Source organism: Nomascus leucogenys, chromosome 16 (genome assembly GCF_006542625.1).
Source record: "Nomascus leucogenys isolate Asia chromosome 16, Asia_NLE_v1, whole genome shotgun sequence".
NCBI lineage: Eukaryota > Metazoa > Chordata > Mammalia > Primates > Hylobatidae > Nomascus > Nomascus leucogenys.
The window spans coordinates 90,843,888-90,858,678 of NC_044396.1; the positions used below are offsets into that span (position 1 = coordinate 90,843,888).

A 14,791-nucleotide genomic window follows, 5' to 3' on the forward strand; every position below is an offset into this window, starting at 1 on the left:
TTCTGTACTGGGGTGAAATATGAACAAGGCTTTGTCCCTGTCTACAATGAATTCACAGCCTTGTCCAAGGGAGCCAGACACGGACATCAATATTATCAACATAGCGGAATAAGTTGTAGATACATGTGCCTGCTGCTGGGGGGTTCAGGACACAGATACGATACTTAATCTAATGCAGGAGGACAGAGAAGCTTTCTTGGAAAGATTCTTTTTGAAAGAACCGTAAGATTTAGCCCGACAGACAAAAGACCAAAAGGTGATACAGGCAGAGAGAACCTCATTTAGGAAAGCATGCACATGTCCGGGCGCCGGTGGCTCACGCCTGTAATCCCAGCACTTTGGGAGGCCGAGGCGGGCGGATCACAAGGTCAGGAGATCGAGACCATCCTGGCTAACACAGTGAAACTCGTCTCTACTAAAAATACAAAAAATTAGCCAGGCGTGGTGGCAGGCGCCTGTAGTCCCAGCTACTCGGGAGGCTGAGGCAGGATAATGGCGTGAACCTGGGAGGCGGAGCTTGCAGTGAGCCGAGATCATGCCGCTGCACTCCAGCCAGGGTGACAGGGTGAGACTCCATCTCAAAAAAAAAAAAAAAAAAAAAAAAGGAAAGCATGCACACATACATGAAACCTGCAAGTCAGTAGGATGTCAATGAAATGGAAATTGTGTGCAGGGACAGACCAGAAAGGTGTTCCATAAATCATCTGATGGCGCTTCAGGTACAATTACATAAAAAGGCAAATTCCAAATAAGTAAAACTCAGTTATACAAAAGCAATTGAGTAAGTCATACGATAAAAAATTATTATACAATATTACATAAATATCTTACAGTCTCCATGAATCCTCACTTTTAAAAAGTTGGAAGAAGGCCGGGTGTGGTGGCTCATGCCTGTACTTTGGGAGGCCAAGATGGGCGCATCACCTGAGGTCAGGAGTTTGAGACCAGCCTGGCCAACATGGTGAAACCCCGGCTCTACTAATAATACAAAAATGAGCCAGGCATGGTGGCGCACACTGGTAACCCCAGCTACTCAGGAGGCTGAGGCAGGAGAATCGCTCGAACCTGGGAGGTGGAGGCTGCAGTGAGCTGAGATCACGCCACTGCACGACAGCCTGGGTGACAGAATGAGACACCACCTCAAAAATAAATAAATAAATAAATAAAAAATAAAAAGTTGGAAGAAAAATAAACTCTTTCAGTCCCTCTAACAATTTCAGAAAGAGCATTAACTTTGAATTTTAATGTGCTGAGTCCATGCTGACTGCACTCCCGCCTACTTCTGTGGCTTAGAGAAGTCTCTTAAGCTGTGTGTCTTCGCGTGGGCACCTGTGGCATGGGAGACCTTAAAATGCACACATTTGTCACAGGGCTGCTTTGAGGATTGGGCAAGATTATGCCCACAACAGCACTGAGAGGATGTAAGGAGGTTCTGTATTCTCATAAACTTAGCAACCAAAGCACCTCACTTACCTCCCTGAAGACCCAGCCCTGCCTGTGAAGCAATTTGGTTATCACACATTATTATTATAATCACACATTATTAGGCAGCTCCGCCACCCCATTAGTTCCATATACAATGGCCTCTTCTCATATTTGAGGGTATAAGTGTCTCAGTGCAGGGGAACAAATGAGATCTTTCCTGATTTGGAAGGAGGTATTTTTAATGTTTATCCTCAAAGGCACCACCAGGTCTGACAAGCACCATGGAAGGGGTTATTTTGGAAACAGCACCAAGCTGTCTGTCTAGCACTACACACAGGAATGGGTACAGGCGCAGCACAATATTTAGACAGCTCTACCCAGGACAGCAGCAGCTGTGGGGTGACGATCAATTGCTTTAAGTTTGGCAGCCTGCCAGAGAGACAGGCTGGGAATTGCGTGTCATTTTAATGAGTTTAAAATTTAAGACGAGTTGACTCAGAAGGTTCTATCTATCTTTGATGATGAGCAAATCTCTGGAGGCTGGCGGCTGGAGCTCAGAGTAGGCTGCTCCATTGAGTCACATCTCTGCAAATTTCCCAAGGGGAGGACCACGAACACAGAAATGATGGAGATTCTACTCAAAGATAATAGAACTTGCTCAACTTGCTTTAAGAAATCTTTCTCAAAACAACCAGCAAATTCCCTCTGGGGCCATCACTAAGCCTCACACATTCACCAGGCTCGAGGGGCAGTTTACAGTTGAGTTGGTTAAGTCAGAACAAATGGCTTCCAAAATAGCCCTCCAGCCAGGCTTCCCGGGGATGGTGGGTTCCTCAGGGTTCACCTGCTTGACAAGGAGGTAGGGTTAGCATCCATGGCTCCTCTTAGCCTATACTTGGAAGCCATTCTGCATTTCCTTTTGGCCAAGATATCCCCATATCTTGGAGAATGATCTGTTTATTTCTGTATTCACTCATCTATTCAAATTCAATTCTTTACTGAGCTCCAGATATGTTCCAAGCATTGAGCTAGCTCTAGGGTCACAGAAGTGGATGAGAGAGACATCCTAGTTCCTGCCTTCAGGGCATTACAAGGCTGACTAACAGGAACAGACTCCAAACATGTGAGTGAAAGAAAGGATCAGTGCTACTGGGAGTCATTTTTTCTCCACGCTTCCCAAAGCTCCTCCTCCTGGATCTTAGAGACTGCTCAGCCTTCAACAACTCCAGGGGCTTGTTTCCATTTATCCCAGCCTGGGTAGGGAGCCCTTCATCAGGTTCCAGTGTCCAAGAGCTGAGGGCACCATACTGAAGTCACTAATGGGCATGTCTGTCTCCCCAGGGAGTGGGAGTCTTCAGACCTGGTTGGACCTCAGCTCACCTCTGGATGGCCACTGTCTTTCTAGCTCCAAACCCGTAACAGGCCTTCAGTTGTTGAGTAGAAATGACTTCCAACAACTGAGCTGAGAAGTAAACACTGACTGGTGGAATGGGGAGCCTCCCAGGCATGGGGTTCGTTATGATTTTGATGAGCCACTGAGAGTATCTCATGGGCCCTTCGGCTCCTGCCCTGGAGGTGTAGCAGGCATCATTTGTTATCAGCCTCATGTCCATTTCCCACTTCTTTGTTGCTAAATAAATGCCACCTTAGTTCAGAAAGACATAGTTTTCAGCCCATGGAGAAACACTGTAGCTGTTTGGTCTAAGTCAATTATGATTATTCTATTCCCCACCTTTCCAGACTCACTTGCAGCTAGGGATGGATGCGTGATTCAGAGCTGGCCAAGGAAACAAATAACCAAAGTTTGCTGTGGATAAAGGAAAGGATTGCTTAGAAAGCTTTTGGTTTCCTTGATGTAAGAGAATAGATAAGTGGATGGGGTGGTGAGTTTACTTTCCCTTCTTCTTCCTTTGCATATGAAACATAATGTTTGGGGGACTGTCTAGGAGAATGGAGGAAATATCAAACCAGCAATTCCAATCCTAGGTGGGAGGCATAATATTAAAAAAAAACAAACAAAAAACTTCTGTTTGTTTAAGCCACCATATATGGGTTTTCTTTACTTGCAGTTGAGTGCATTCCAAATTTGCATGCATTTCCTTCCTATGGGCCTCACTGATATGCCACTGTAACCAGCTGTAAGGTCAGATTCTCTTTCTGGATGTCTAAGGACAATTAATGAGGGTGGTGAGAAGTGGTGCATTATTTCCTTGGTAAAGGAAATACAGACTGTTACCTTCTCTATCCCAACAAATATGGAATTCTCAGGTGATCCTTCAGGAGCAGCATAAAAAGTAGTTCTAAATTAAGGACAAAGATAAGTTCATAGGAGTTAAAAATGTGGATTTAATTTGTTATTGGCTGGTTCACTGGTTGATTCTCCTTTTTGAAAACATGAGAACACAAAAACGAAAATGTCTAATGACAAAGGCACTGCTTCCTTAAAGTCCATTTATTGTCTACCCACTGACAATCATTTTCCTTCACTCTCTAGGTAAGTGGAACATTCTAGACTTCTGAAGAGAAAAAAGGTATCTCTTCACACAGCATGGATTCCTCCTCACCAGAAGCCTATTGATTGATCAGAGCTGCTGCTCTAAGGGAAAACACCACAAATTTACTGTAGTCTTTCTGGAAAAACACGTCCATTTTTGGCCTCAGTTTACCAAATGGCAAAAGGGGAGCACCTGTTTGTCCATTAGGGGAGGAAAAGGGCTTGCACAATATTGTGTCTGATGTCCTCATGCTCTATATTGACACAACCATGGTTCTGTCTGCAGAACACACAGCCTCGTCATCCCCTGGCTCTCGGCCAAGAGTTTTTCCAGTTGGGAACGGAGGGTACATGCAATTATTGAGTACCCAGTGTGTGTGTCAATCATCTGGCTTTGGATTTAACTCACAACAACCATCCTAAAAGGTAGATTTTGTTCCCATTACACAGATATAAAAACTGAGTCCAAGATGAGAAACTCATCAGATAGGAGAAATGTCTCTGTATTTGAATAAATGCCTACCTAAATCTAGCATCTAGGAAGAGATACGGTGGCCCCATGTTAGATCAACAGGAGCAGTAGAAACAAGGGAAGGATGCCAGGGCAGCCCTGCCGGATACCAGACAGGAAGCAATCATGGCTCATCCATCACCTCACAGCAGCCGCTGCTGAGTGCAGCTAACCACAGACAAGATGTATAACATCCAAGTGGGAAGGGGAAGAGGCGGAGGAGGGAAAAGCTGAAGCAGACGCCCAGCAGACACAAGGTCCAGTTCCTCTGCTGCTCCGAGGCCAGCCAAGGAATTTTCCACGCATCTCCATTTCAGATAGGCAACAGACACATGCCAGGCACAAGGGCCCAAGGATCATGTTAATAAGGATTACACTGTCATGGCTCCCAAGGACTGAGTACCTGCATGGCTAGGTCCTGCACTGGGAATGCCATGTGGATTGTTTCTGAGCCTCTTGGCTGCTCTGCTGGAGGGATGTAGTTATCTCCATAAGCAGCAGACACATGTAGGTGGCTTGCTGTGCACCAGACACTGTTCCAAGCATGTTGAATATATTAACACATTTAATTGAATCCTTACCATGGCTTTACGAGGTAGGTGCTATTATTTACAGAAAGAAAGAAAGGGAGACTAACTTCTTTCTGTAGAAAGAAAGGCATAAAGAAGTTAGTCAACTGCCCAAGGCCACACAGCTTGCAAGTGGCAATGTCAGCATGATGGCTTCAGCATCCAGTTCTTGGCCACTGCATGATGCAGCCTCTCCCAGGGCCAGGTCAACTGCCTCAGGTCACCCAGCCAATAGAGATTCAGGTCTGTGTGTCTCCAAAGCCTGCACCAGCAGATGGCCAGTTTGCTACTTTCTACAGAAGCCCATTTTGCCTTTTAACAGTCTTGACTTGTAGAAGGGTCTTCCTCACCCTGTACCTATAGGATTCATTGGCTTATGCAACAGGAAGCCAAGGCTCAGAGAGGTTAAGTAATTTACCCAACATCACACAGCTGACAAGTGGCACAGAACTGAGCCCAGGGAATCAGATGTAGGCATCTGAGCTCTTAACTGCTATCCACAATCTCTGCACTGGAAACCACCTTGGTTGTGATAGAATAATAACCAGCCAATCGCTGTGTGTAATGTCAGCACTACACACAGGCTCTCATTTAATCCTCCTCATGGTTTGCAGGGCAGATACTATTATCCATATTTTACAGGTTAACAAGTAACTTTCCTAGTAATTGAAAGGGGGAGGAAATTGTTATTAACCACATCTCAGGGCCATGGTGTGCACCCTGTGAGAAGATGAAGACAACCCAGGGTCCAGACATTGGGTTCTTATGCCCAGTTCCACCTCCACCACCTGTTCCGGAACTTTCTGAAGATTCCTGGCTTGCATTTCTCCTCTAGGCCAGAGTGTATCAGCACCAGCTGCCTCCCCAGAAGGCCCAGATCCTCTGGCTATTCAATCCACATCTCCCAGATCCTTTAGGCAGGAGAGAGGGCATGGTCAGGGTGCCAGGTGTTTTGTGAAAATGTTTATGCAAGTGTTTCACAGGAAGTCTGTGTGACATATGCAGTAGACAAAATATCGCCAGAAAGGAAAATCCTCCTGGACCTGCTGACAGCTGCGAACACTGGCCCAGGAGATCAGGGCCACCACCCTCCTTCCCTTCCTTGTCCCTGTCTCAGAAAGATGCAGCACGAAGAATGAGGGGTGGGGCTCCGGCACAGCTGGGCCCTTCCTGATGGGAGCTGGGGATGCAGTTGTCTTTGTTTGGAGACTGATGAGGCACAAGAAACAGTAACAAGGCGAGGGCCTGCCAGGGCCATCTGTCCTCTCCCAGCCAAGTGTGAGCTGTGCACCAGCATACAAAGAAGCCAAAAAAGGACAAGACCAGGGGAAAGAACCTTGAGCTCCAAGGTTGATGGAAGGAAGCTCTGGGGTCAGACAGACCTCACCTCTTTCATGTCAGTTGCCCCATGTGTCTGTTTCCAAACTCAAAAACAGAGGTGAAAGTCCCTCCCCTTTCCATCCACGGTTGTCCTAAAGGTTAAATAGGATGGACAGTGGATGGGAAGTTCTCAGCATGAAATCTGGCATCTAATAAGTGCTCATTCATTTATCCCTTCATTTACACAACACGTATTTGCCAAGTGCCTGGCACATATGTCTCAGTGCAAGGAACAAGTGCAAACACATGAACACACAGGCGAGTGGCTCCCGCCCTCTTGGTGCTCCCGTGCTAGTGGAGGAGGCAGAGAGCAACACAGAACAGCACAGAAGCCGACAGAGAAGCAAGGCAGCCATGGTGTGCAGGCTGCGCCACGGAGGAAATATGCCTGCAACGTGATGGGGCTTTGGGAGCGGGGACACTGGACAGATGCTGGATAAGCTGGTCTGCGAAGAGCTCTAAGGTGAGTGAGAGCTAAGAAGGAGACCAGTCCAGCCATGGGAAGAGCAGGGCAAAGCCTAAGCCTGGAGGGGCTTAGCTTATCATGGGGGTGAGGAGGGGCCAAGCCCCACAGCTAGAGTGGCAGGAGGAGAGGGACAGGAGAGGAAAGGGAAAATGCCATGCATGCCATGGAGAGCCTCGTGGCCCAAGGCCGAGTTTGGAATTCAGAGCAATGGAGAGCTTGCTCTGCCAGGTAGCAGCAGGCGCTGCTCATGGCTGTTACTGCGTATGAGTGCTACCTGTCCAACAAGGACTTTGGGTGCCAGCCATCATCCATGACTTCAAATGGCCCAAGGGTTCCTCAGACCTCCTTTCCCTCCCAGGGAATGGCTCAAGAACCAAGCACCAGTAGGTGTCACCAGAGACTGTGTGGAGCTTTCTCTAGGAGAGGATGGGGAGAAGATGGAGGCGCAACGGGAGCTCAGGGCCAGCAGAGCCCTTGCAGCCTTTTTGTGTGACAGCCAGCAGAACTTCTGAGACCAAACCTTCCTTCATTCCACGTTTAATGAACACCCAGTATGCGCCTGGCACTGAACTGATCCTGGGCGTAAAATAATGGCAAAGTGACAAGCTCTCTGTCCTCAGGGATCTGCCATCCAGTGGAAAGATGGAAATTGATCAAATAAGGCACTGAGGTCTCCAAACTGTATGTGATGATAGCAGGTGGGGGCAGTAGTGGGGAAGCTCTAAGGCAGGGATGGAAGAGAGGGTGGCATAGCAGGTGCTTGGAGGTGTTGGATGTCTACTCGGGGAAGGGGAAATTGGAGGCAACTACATGAAGGCAGGAACTGGGGGAATGATGCATGGGAGGTCTGGAAAAGGACCTGGAGGTGAGGAAGAGTGGGGACACATGGCTGGGACAGTCCGCAAAGGGAAGAGCAATGGTGAGATGAGGTAGAAGGGGCCTGGGTTGGGACTGATGGACCCTGGTAAGATGTGTCACCCTGCAGCAGGGGGAGAGGCCAGATGTGACAGGGAAAGGGTGGAGGCAAAGACCAGCCAGGACACCACAGTGGTCGGGGGGAAGTGATGACGGTGGCTTGTTCCTTGTGGTGGGGGTAGAGGAGAGGAGAGGTAGCCAGTCCCTGGATCTATCCTGAAAGACTGGGCAGGCTCTGAAGGTAGATTAGATGTGGAGTGTCTGAGAAAGTGAATGCTCTGCCCTGTGCAGCTGGAATGCTGGAGCCACAGAACATGAGTCCGGTGGTGGACATTTTCCATGTGAGATGTCCTACGGGTGCTCAGCAAGCATCTGGATCTGTAAGCTCGGCTTTCAGATTTCAAGGCTTGGGGCCCGGTTGGGGCTTTCCATTTGGAAGTTGCTGGAACAGGGATAGTGTTTAAAGCATCAGGAGTGAGTGAGATCATTCAGTGATATATGAGAGAGAGAGAGAGAGAGAGAGAGAGGTCTGCAAATTACGCCCTCACAGCCTCCAATTTTGAAATGCGGGGGATGAGGAGTGGCCAGCAAAGGAGACTGAGAAGGGGTGGCCAGTGAGGTGGGAGGAGAACCAGGGAGAGGGAGGTCCACAGGGTATGTGGAGGGAGTGTTTCACGCAGCAGGGAGCAGTCCAAGGCACCAATTCTTAAATGTCAAAAGAGAAGGGAAACAGGCTGTGCCCAGTGGCTCAGGCCTATAATCCCAGCACTTTGGGAGGCCAAGGTGGGTGGATCACTTGAGGCCAGGAGTCTGAGATCAGCCTGGCCAAGATGGTGAAACCCCATCTCTACTAAAAAAAAAAAAAATTATATATATATTCACACAAAAAAATTAGCAGCATGTGGTGATGTGTGCCTGTAGTCCCAACTACCCGGGAGCCTGAGGCAGAGAATCAGCTGAACCCAGAAGGGAGAGGCTACAGTGAGCGGAGATCACACCACTGCACTCCAGCCTGGGTGACAGAGCAAGACCTGGTCTCAAAAAAGAAGGGGCAGCATTTACAGTGAGGTTTGGCATCCTACAGGTCATTGGTGCCCTGAATGATGGGGCGAGGGCCCCGTTGGAGCAGGTTCAGGGAGAATGGCTGAGCAGCAAATGGAGACAACAGGGACAGCAACTATGTCAAACCCATACTCTTCTTCCCCTAACTCCTCGTTTCAGGGATGGTCTGAACCGCTAATACTATCCTCTAATAATGATTCCTGAGGGAGCTGTCTTGGGAAGTTTCAGGAAAACACACATAATCCCAGTGCTTCCACAACAGGTCTCTCTTTCTAAAAACTTTTAAGAAGAGACTCCCTCTTTAATGATTTAAAAATTACTTTCACCAAGAAAATTAGCAAGATGCTAATTACTCTACTTCAAAGTTGGGGTGCCATGAGAGAGCATGTGGACTGATTGTTACCTGGTTCACCTCGAAACCAACAAGTTCATTATTCCAAGGAGCTCAACAGTGTTGAAAAATACCTCCAAACATTTGGGATTAAGGCAGGGGTAGTGTAAGAAGGAGAAGGAAAAGGAAAAGGAAAGACATGTCAGTTACCGAATCCCTAGATTCGGCAAGCACATTCACGCACCATGACCTCCAGCAGCCCTTCTGATTTTCTCAGAAGGGAAGACGAACACTTACAAGAGTAAGAGACTGCTCCAAAGTAACAGAACTCATTAATACCCAGAATTCCAGCCCAAGTTTGTCTGACACCCAGCCTCCCACCTTTGCACAACAGTGTGCCCTCCGGAGATGGCCAAGGGAAAGGGTAAACCACAAGACCAGTGTGGGGTAGAATGATCCATCTGTTGAGCAAGGGTGTGGAGACCCTTAAGAACCCCTTAAATGAGCAGGATGTGGTAGCTTGGTAGAGATGGTGGCTGTGACTGTCACATGGCAGATGAGGGACAGGGATGATGGTGCAAGGGTGTCTGGCCACAGGACAGTGTGTGCCAGGACAGAGAGAATATGCCATGGTGACTGCGGGATGCTCGTGTTCTGTTGGGAGGTTATGATCATTAGGCTGATGGCCTCACTAAAGTGCAGAGCAGTGAGGGCATGAACACATCCTGGGTGTCCACCATCTGCTGGGACATGACCACTACACCTGGATCCTAGGGAGGCCACACGGAACAGAAAGGACAAGAGGACAAGAGCCTCTGCCCTCCTGAAGCCCAGAATTTCAGTGGATTCCATTTAATTCCCTCAACAGACTTCCTGAAGGATTTTGACATTCCCAGTGACACAAACATACTGAGGCTCAAACAGGGTGAGTGACCTGCTCCTGGTTACTCTCCAGGGAAGTAGCAGAGGCAGGGCTCAAGGCCAGGTCTGACTAAGGTGATGGAGCCCTTCCCATTGCACTCCCCTTTGGCCTGCTTAGCACACTGTTTGGGTCTCCGCTCGCTGCTGTGACTGATGATCACCAATGAGAAATGTCACCTTCGGAGCCCCGAGAGGGACAGCAATCCCTTTGGCTCTCATACTTGCCTATTTCTATTCCAGTTACAATAAGAGGCCTTCTGCCCCAGCCTTGGCCTCCGAGACCCCATCAGATTCTAATGTCTGTCTTCTCATAGAGACGGCTTGATAGAGGTGGTGGTGATTGTGATGGTGGTGATGGTGACGATGATGGTGATAGCAGTGGTGATGGTGGAGGAGGTGGTGGTGATGGCGACAGTGGTAGCAATGGTGGTGATGGCGGTGGTGATGGTGATGCTGATGGTAATGGCAGTGGTGATGATGGTGATGATGGAGGAGGTGATGGTGATGGTGGGAGGGGAGGATGGGTCTACACAGATAGCCAGCAGTCAAGAGACTGGCTCTCCTGTCCACTTGCTGTGTGACCTTGCATGGCCTCCAGCATCCTTCTGAGTCTCAGCTTCCTCAATTATAAAATAATGAACTACCTCTCAGAGTTTTGATATGGATGGGAAAAAAGAAAATAAAAAATGTCCAATACAGTGCCTGGCACACAGAAGCTGATGCCCACATGGTGCTTATTATGTGACAACCATCTTTCAATTCACTTTGCATACATATCAATTAACTGAATCCTTCTAACAACCCCATAAAGTGGCAATTCTCATGGCTATGGTTTGTTTGGAATAAATGAGGGAAATAAGGCACAGAGAGGTAAAGCCCCTTATCCAAAGTCACAGGACGGGCAGGCAACAGAGCCAGCATTTGATCCCAAGCAGCAGCAGTGTGGCTGCAGGGGCCCTGCATGCTCCTAGCTGCTGCCTGCTGGGCTGGGGTAGAGCAGGCTGGGCTCCTCATGTGCACATCTCCCCCCGCCCCGTTTGAGTGCAGTGGGGCCTCTTGTGCATCGGAGCAGGAGCACCACAGCTTTCAAAGCCAGCCGGGAAACTCCCTGTCCAAAGCAATCCTTCCTTCTACTCACAACCCCTGTGCAGTGGCTCTTTTTGAATCCCCCCAGGAACAAGGAGCTTCCCAGCCTCTGAGCAGGCCACGCCCTTGAGTTCTCTGAGCAAGGATTGTGCCAGGAAAGGATTTTATGAATCAGCCCAGCTTTACTCATTAGATTAGGGCTCCATGAGCAACACCAATTCCTTTTCTGGAGAAGCCTCCGCCCACCCCCAGGCAGAGCTGCTTCAGCAACTTCACCTGTCCCCAGCGACATAGCTTCTGATCTGTTCCCAAGCCACCCACTGTCAAGGGTGTGGGACAGTGGGTCCTTCAATCTGCCCTGGCCCTCCCTCCTGTGGAAGAGGAGGCCTTTGGAGCCATGCACAGCTCAGGCTGACTTTGATTCTTCTTAGAGAGAGACTTTAAACAAAGCAGGGGCAGGATGGAAGGAGCTCAGAGCTGGACAGTGGGGCTGGGGTGGGGGACTTGCAGAAAAGGGGGCCGTGCCTAGAGCTTCAGAGGGGGGCTTGCTTATTAGCAGCTCCAGAATTTACTACAAATCGCAAAGGAATGAGGAGGGCATGGCAATTCTGCACCCGCCAGCTGTGCCTCTCACCCCGAGGCTCCCCTAGAGCAGTCAAGGCGTGGCCGCATTGCTGCACCTGTATGAGCACTCCCAACAGAATGCGTGTCTCTGCATGTGTGTGTGCAGGGCTGCACTGTTCACTGTGTGAAACCATTAGGTACACGTGCCCCTGTGTGCATTTGTGTGTGAATGCATTTGGGCGTTTCTGCAGTGGGGGTGCTGGCCTTGGAGGAACAGAGAGAGAGAGAAGCAGTGACAGCAAGAGAAAGAGGGAGGCAGAGAGAGTGAGAGAGACAGAGAGAGAGAGAAGCAGAGAAAGCAAGAGAGAGACAGAGACAGCAAAAGAGAGAGAGACAGAGGAGAGACAGCAAGAGAGAGAGACAGAGGAGAGACAGCAAGAGAGAGGGACAGAGAGAGACAGAGGCAGTGAGAGAGACAGAGAGAGAGAGGAGCTTTTATGTGGGCGGCCTGTGGGACACACTCCCAGGATGGCCCAGTGGGTCCCTTCCTGCCAGCGCCTTCTAGGGCATACTGCCAGTGACACATTCCTGACAAGGAAGAGGGCCCCAGCCTGGCAGGCATGGACAGGCCTGCCCTGGGCTCCCAGTGACCTCTCTGGCTGCTCCCCTGCCCTTTTGGTGTGCCTGGGACAGCGGGGTGTCCACCTTTCCTGCATGTCCCCATCCTACTCTCCCCCACCCTGTGCCTGTCCCTCTTTCTTTGGTGAAAGGCCGCATTTGCCCCTCTGATTCTCCCTGCCTGTCTCCCCCTGGCCTTGCTGTCTGCATCCCCACTTCCTCCCCTCTCCTCCAGGCTGAATCTGCCTGCACTCCTGCCTCTGCCCACACCTGCCCCTACCTCTATCTGCTGACCCCATGCCCACCTCCAGCTTGCCGCCTCCCCACTCCTGTCCTTTGTACCTCCTGCCCCGGAGACACTGAGCCCAGGTCCACTGCCACTGCTCACACTCAGAGCCCACCCTCACCACAGCTCTGCCCCCACAGGCCCTAGATCTGGGGAGAAGCTTCAGAAGATGGACATGAGGATGGGTCAGGGCCAAGCAGGACTGCAGTGTGGCCCCTCACATGACCACACCTTTCCATGCCCTGGCCAAACACAGCTTCGCCTGGACGTTCACGGCTGACCTGGCCCCCGAGGCCGATCCATGCCCAGGCACCTATGGTCTCCCTATTTCATAGCAAGGCACCTGAGGCTCGGAGGAAATCGGCTGACTCTGGGGCATGGAGCCCCTCCTGCCCCTCGAATCTGCCACCCCATCCCGAAAATCTTGGGAGGGGCTGGAGAGGAACAACCAAGAACAGGGCAAAAGCTGAGCTGCGCTGCAAGGGGTCAACTGGGAACAGCGCTTCCTTCTGGAGTCCATGTTCTGACAACACGGACTCAGCTTCAGCATCAGGAGAAGGTCTGAGTGACCCTGTGGTCCAACCTCCTTGTTTTACAGATAAGGAATCAGATGTCAATAAAGAAGAGCTGCCTGAAGGTGCAACTCCCACCAGACGGCGCCAGGACTGGGCCTCCTCCCCAGGCACTCGGCCCAGTGCCTCCCTCCCATAAACCCAAGCCCATAGAGGTCGCCTGCTGAGGGGTATAGCTTCGTGAGCTGCTCCTCCAGTTATAATTGGCTTTTACAGGAAAACTGGCCCCGGAATGACAGCACATGGCTTTGCCCTCTGTCTTTGATCAAACCTTTGACCTAAGGTCATGGCCCTGGGTGGTGACATCATCAGTTCAGTGTGAACTAACATCTCTTTAGTCTTCGTCCTTGCTGTCTCTGTTCTGTTTGCTCCTTAACAGAGAAAAAGCCTTGTGCTTTATGTGAGTGGCACCTCCAGCCTTTTCAGACCCTCCAAGGCTCGCTGTGCTCCATTCTAGAACCAAAGGAAACTCTCAGTATCTGCTCTTCAGGGTTCTAATGGGAACTGGGCGAGAGAAAGTGCACAGAGCACCAAGTTCAATATGGAGGACTTCCAAGTCACACAGAGCACAGTCCTACTGCAATTTTTTTTCTTTTACTTTTTTTTTTTTTTTTTTTGGTTTTGTTTTGTTTAGAGGCTGGGTCTTGCTTTATCACCCAGGCTGGAGTGCAGTGGTGCAATCACAGCCCACTGCAGCCTCAAACTCCTGGGCTCAAGTGATCCCTGCGCACCCACCCCCCGACCCCCGGCTTCCTGAGTATCTGGAACTACAGGCACGTGCCCACTATGTCCAGCTTTCCCCTGGAGACTCTGACCATGGAACCTGAGGGTGCCAAGCAACATTTCCCCAAACCTAGTCAGTCCATTACCCTCCAAACCCTGAGTTTCTACAGGCTCAGAGAGGAGGAGTTGAAGATCCCCAGGGTCTTTATCGCTCAGTGCTCGACCCCGGGTGAGAGGGTTGCTGAGCAGGCTGGCAGGCAGGAAAAAACAAACAAAACAAAGCAAAACACCTCCCTGCTTCCCTACATGGATTGTGAGTGGAAGGAGCTGCATAAAATCAAAGGAGCAGCACATTGCAAAGTGTATCACGTGAATCCAGAGGAGGGCTGAAGAGATATTTCACGCAGCCCCTGGAGAGGAGATAGGCCTTCCCTAGGAGAGGTTGGAGGAGAGGTCAGAAACATGGTGTGATGAGGCCCCAGGAGGCCAGGCCTGGTCCCAGCGCTGATCCTAAGTCACTCCATGTCTGTAGATAAACCATCTCCCTTCTCAGTCCCCAGAAAACAAAGGACTAGCTAAATGAGCCCAGAATGCCTCCTCATCCACATATCCTGCCTCTTTTAGTCTGTGGTTCTCAGAGAAGACATGCAAACAAGATAAGGTGTGATTTATTTGTGCTACTCCCAGCCACATTCTCTCCATTAACACACAGCCTGGGCATGTGGTCTGTGTCCAAACTCACACAGTCGTGACCCCAAAATCAGTGCCAGTGACAAAGGCAGGCCACAGGAATAGGAGCATGGAACCCCCAGGAAAGGGCAAGGGGCTGGGCTCAGCCCTCCACCTTGTCAGGCCCCCTGAACACCAT

The 14,791-nt window shown here is 50.0% G+C and overlaps 1 protein-coding gene across 2 annotated transcripts in view; it reads right to left on the reverse strand.

Annotated features, from left to right (window-relative positions):
* The window catches only part of COL22A1 (collagen type XXII alpha 1 chain), a 327,746-nt gene that overhangs the window by 255,354 nt on the left and 57,601 nt on the right, over positions 1 to 14,791 (reverse strand). The window lies entirely within an intron of this gene.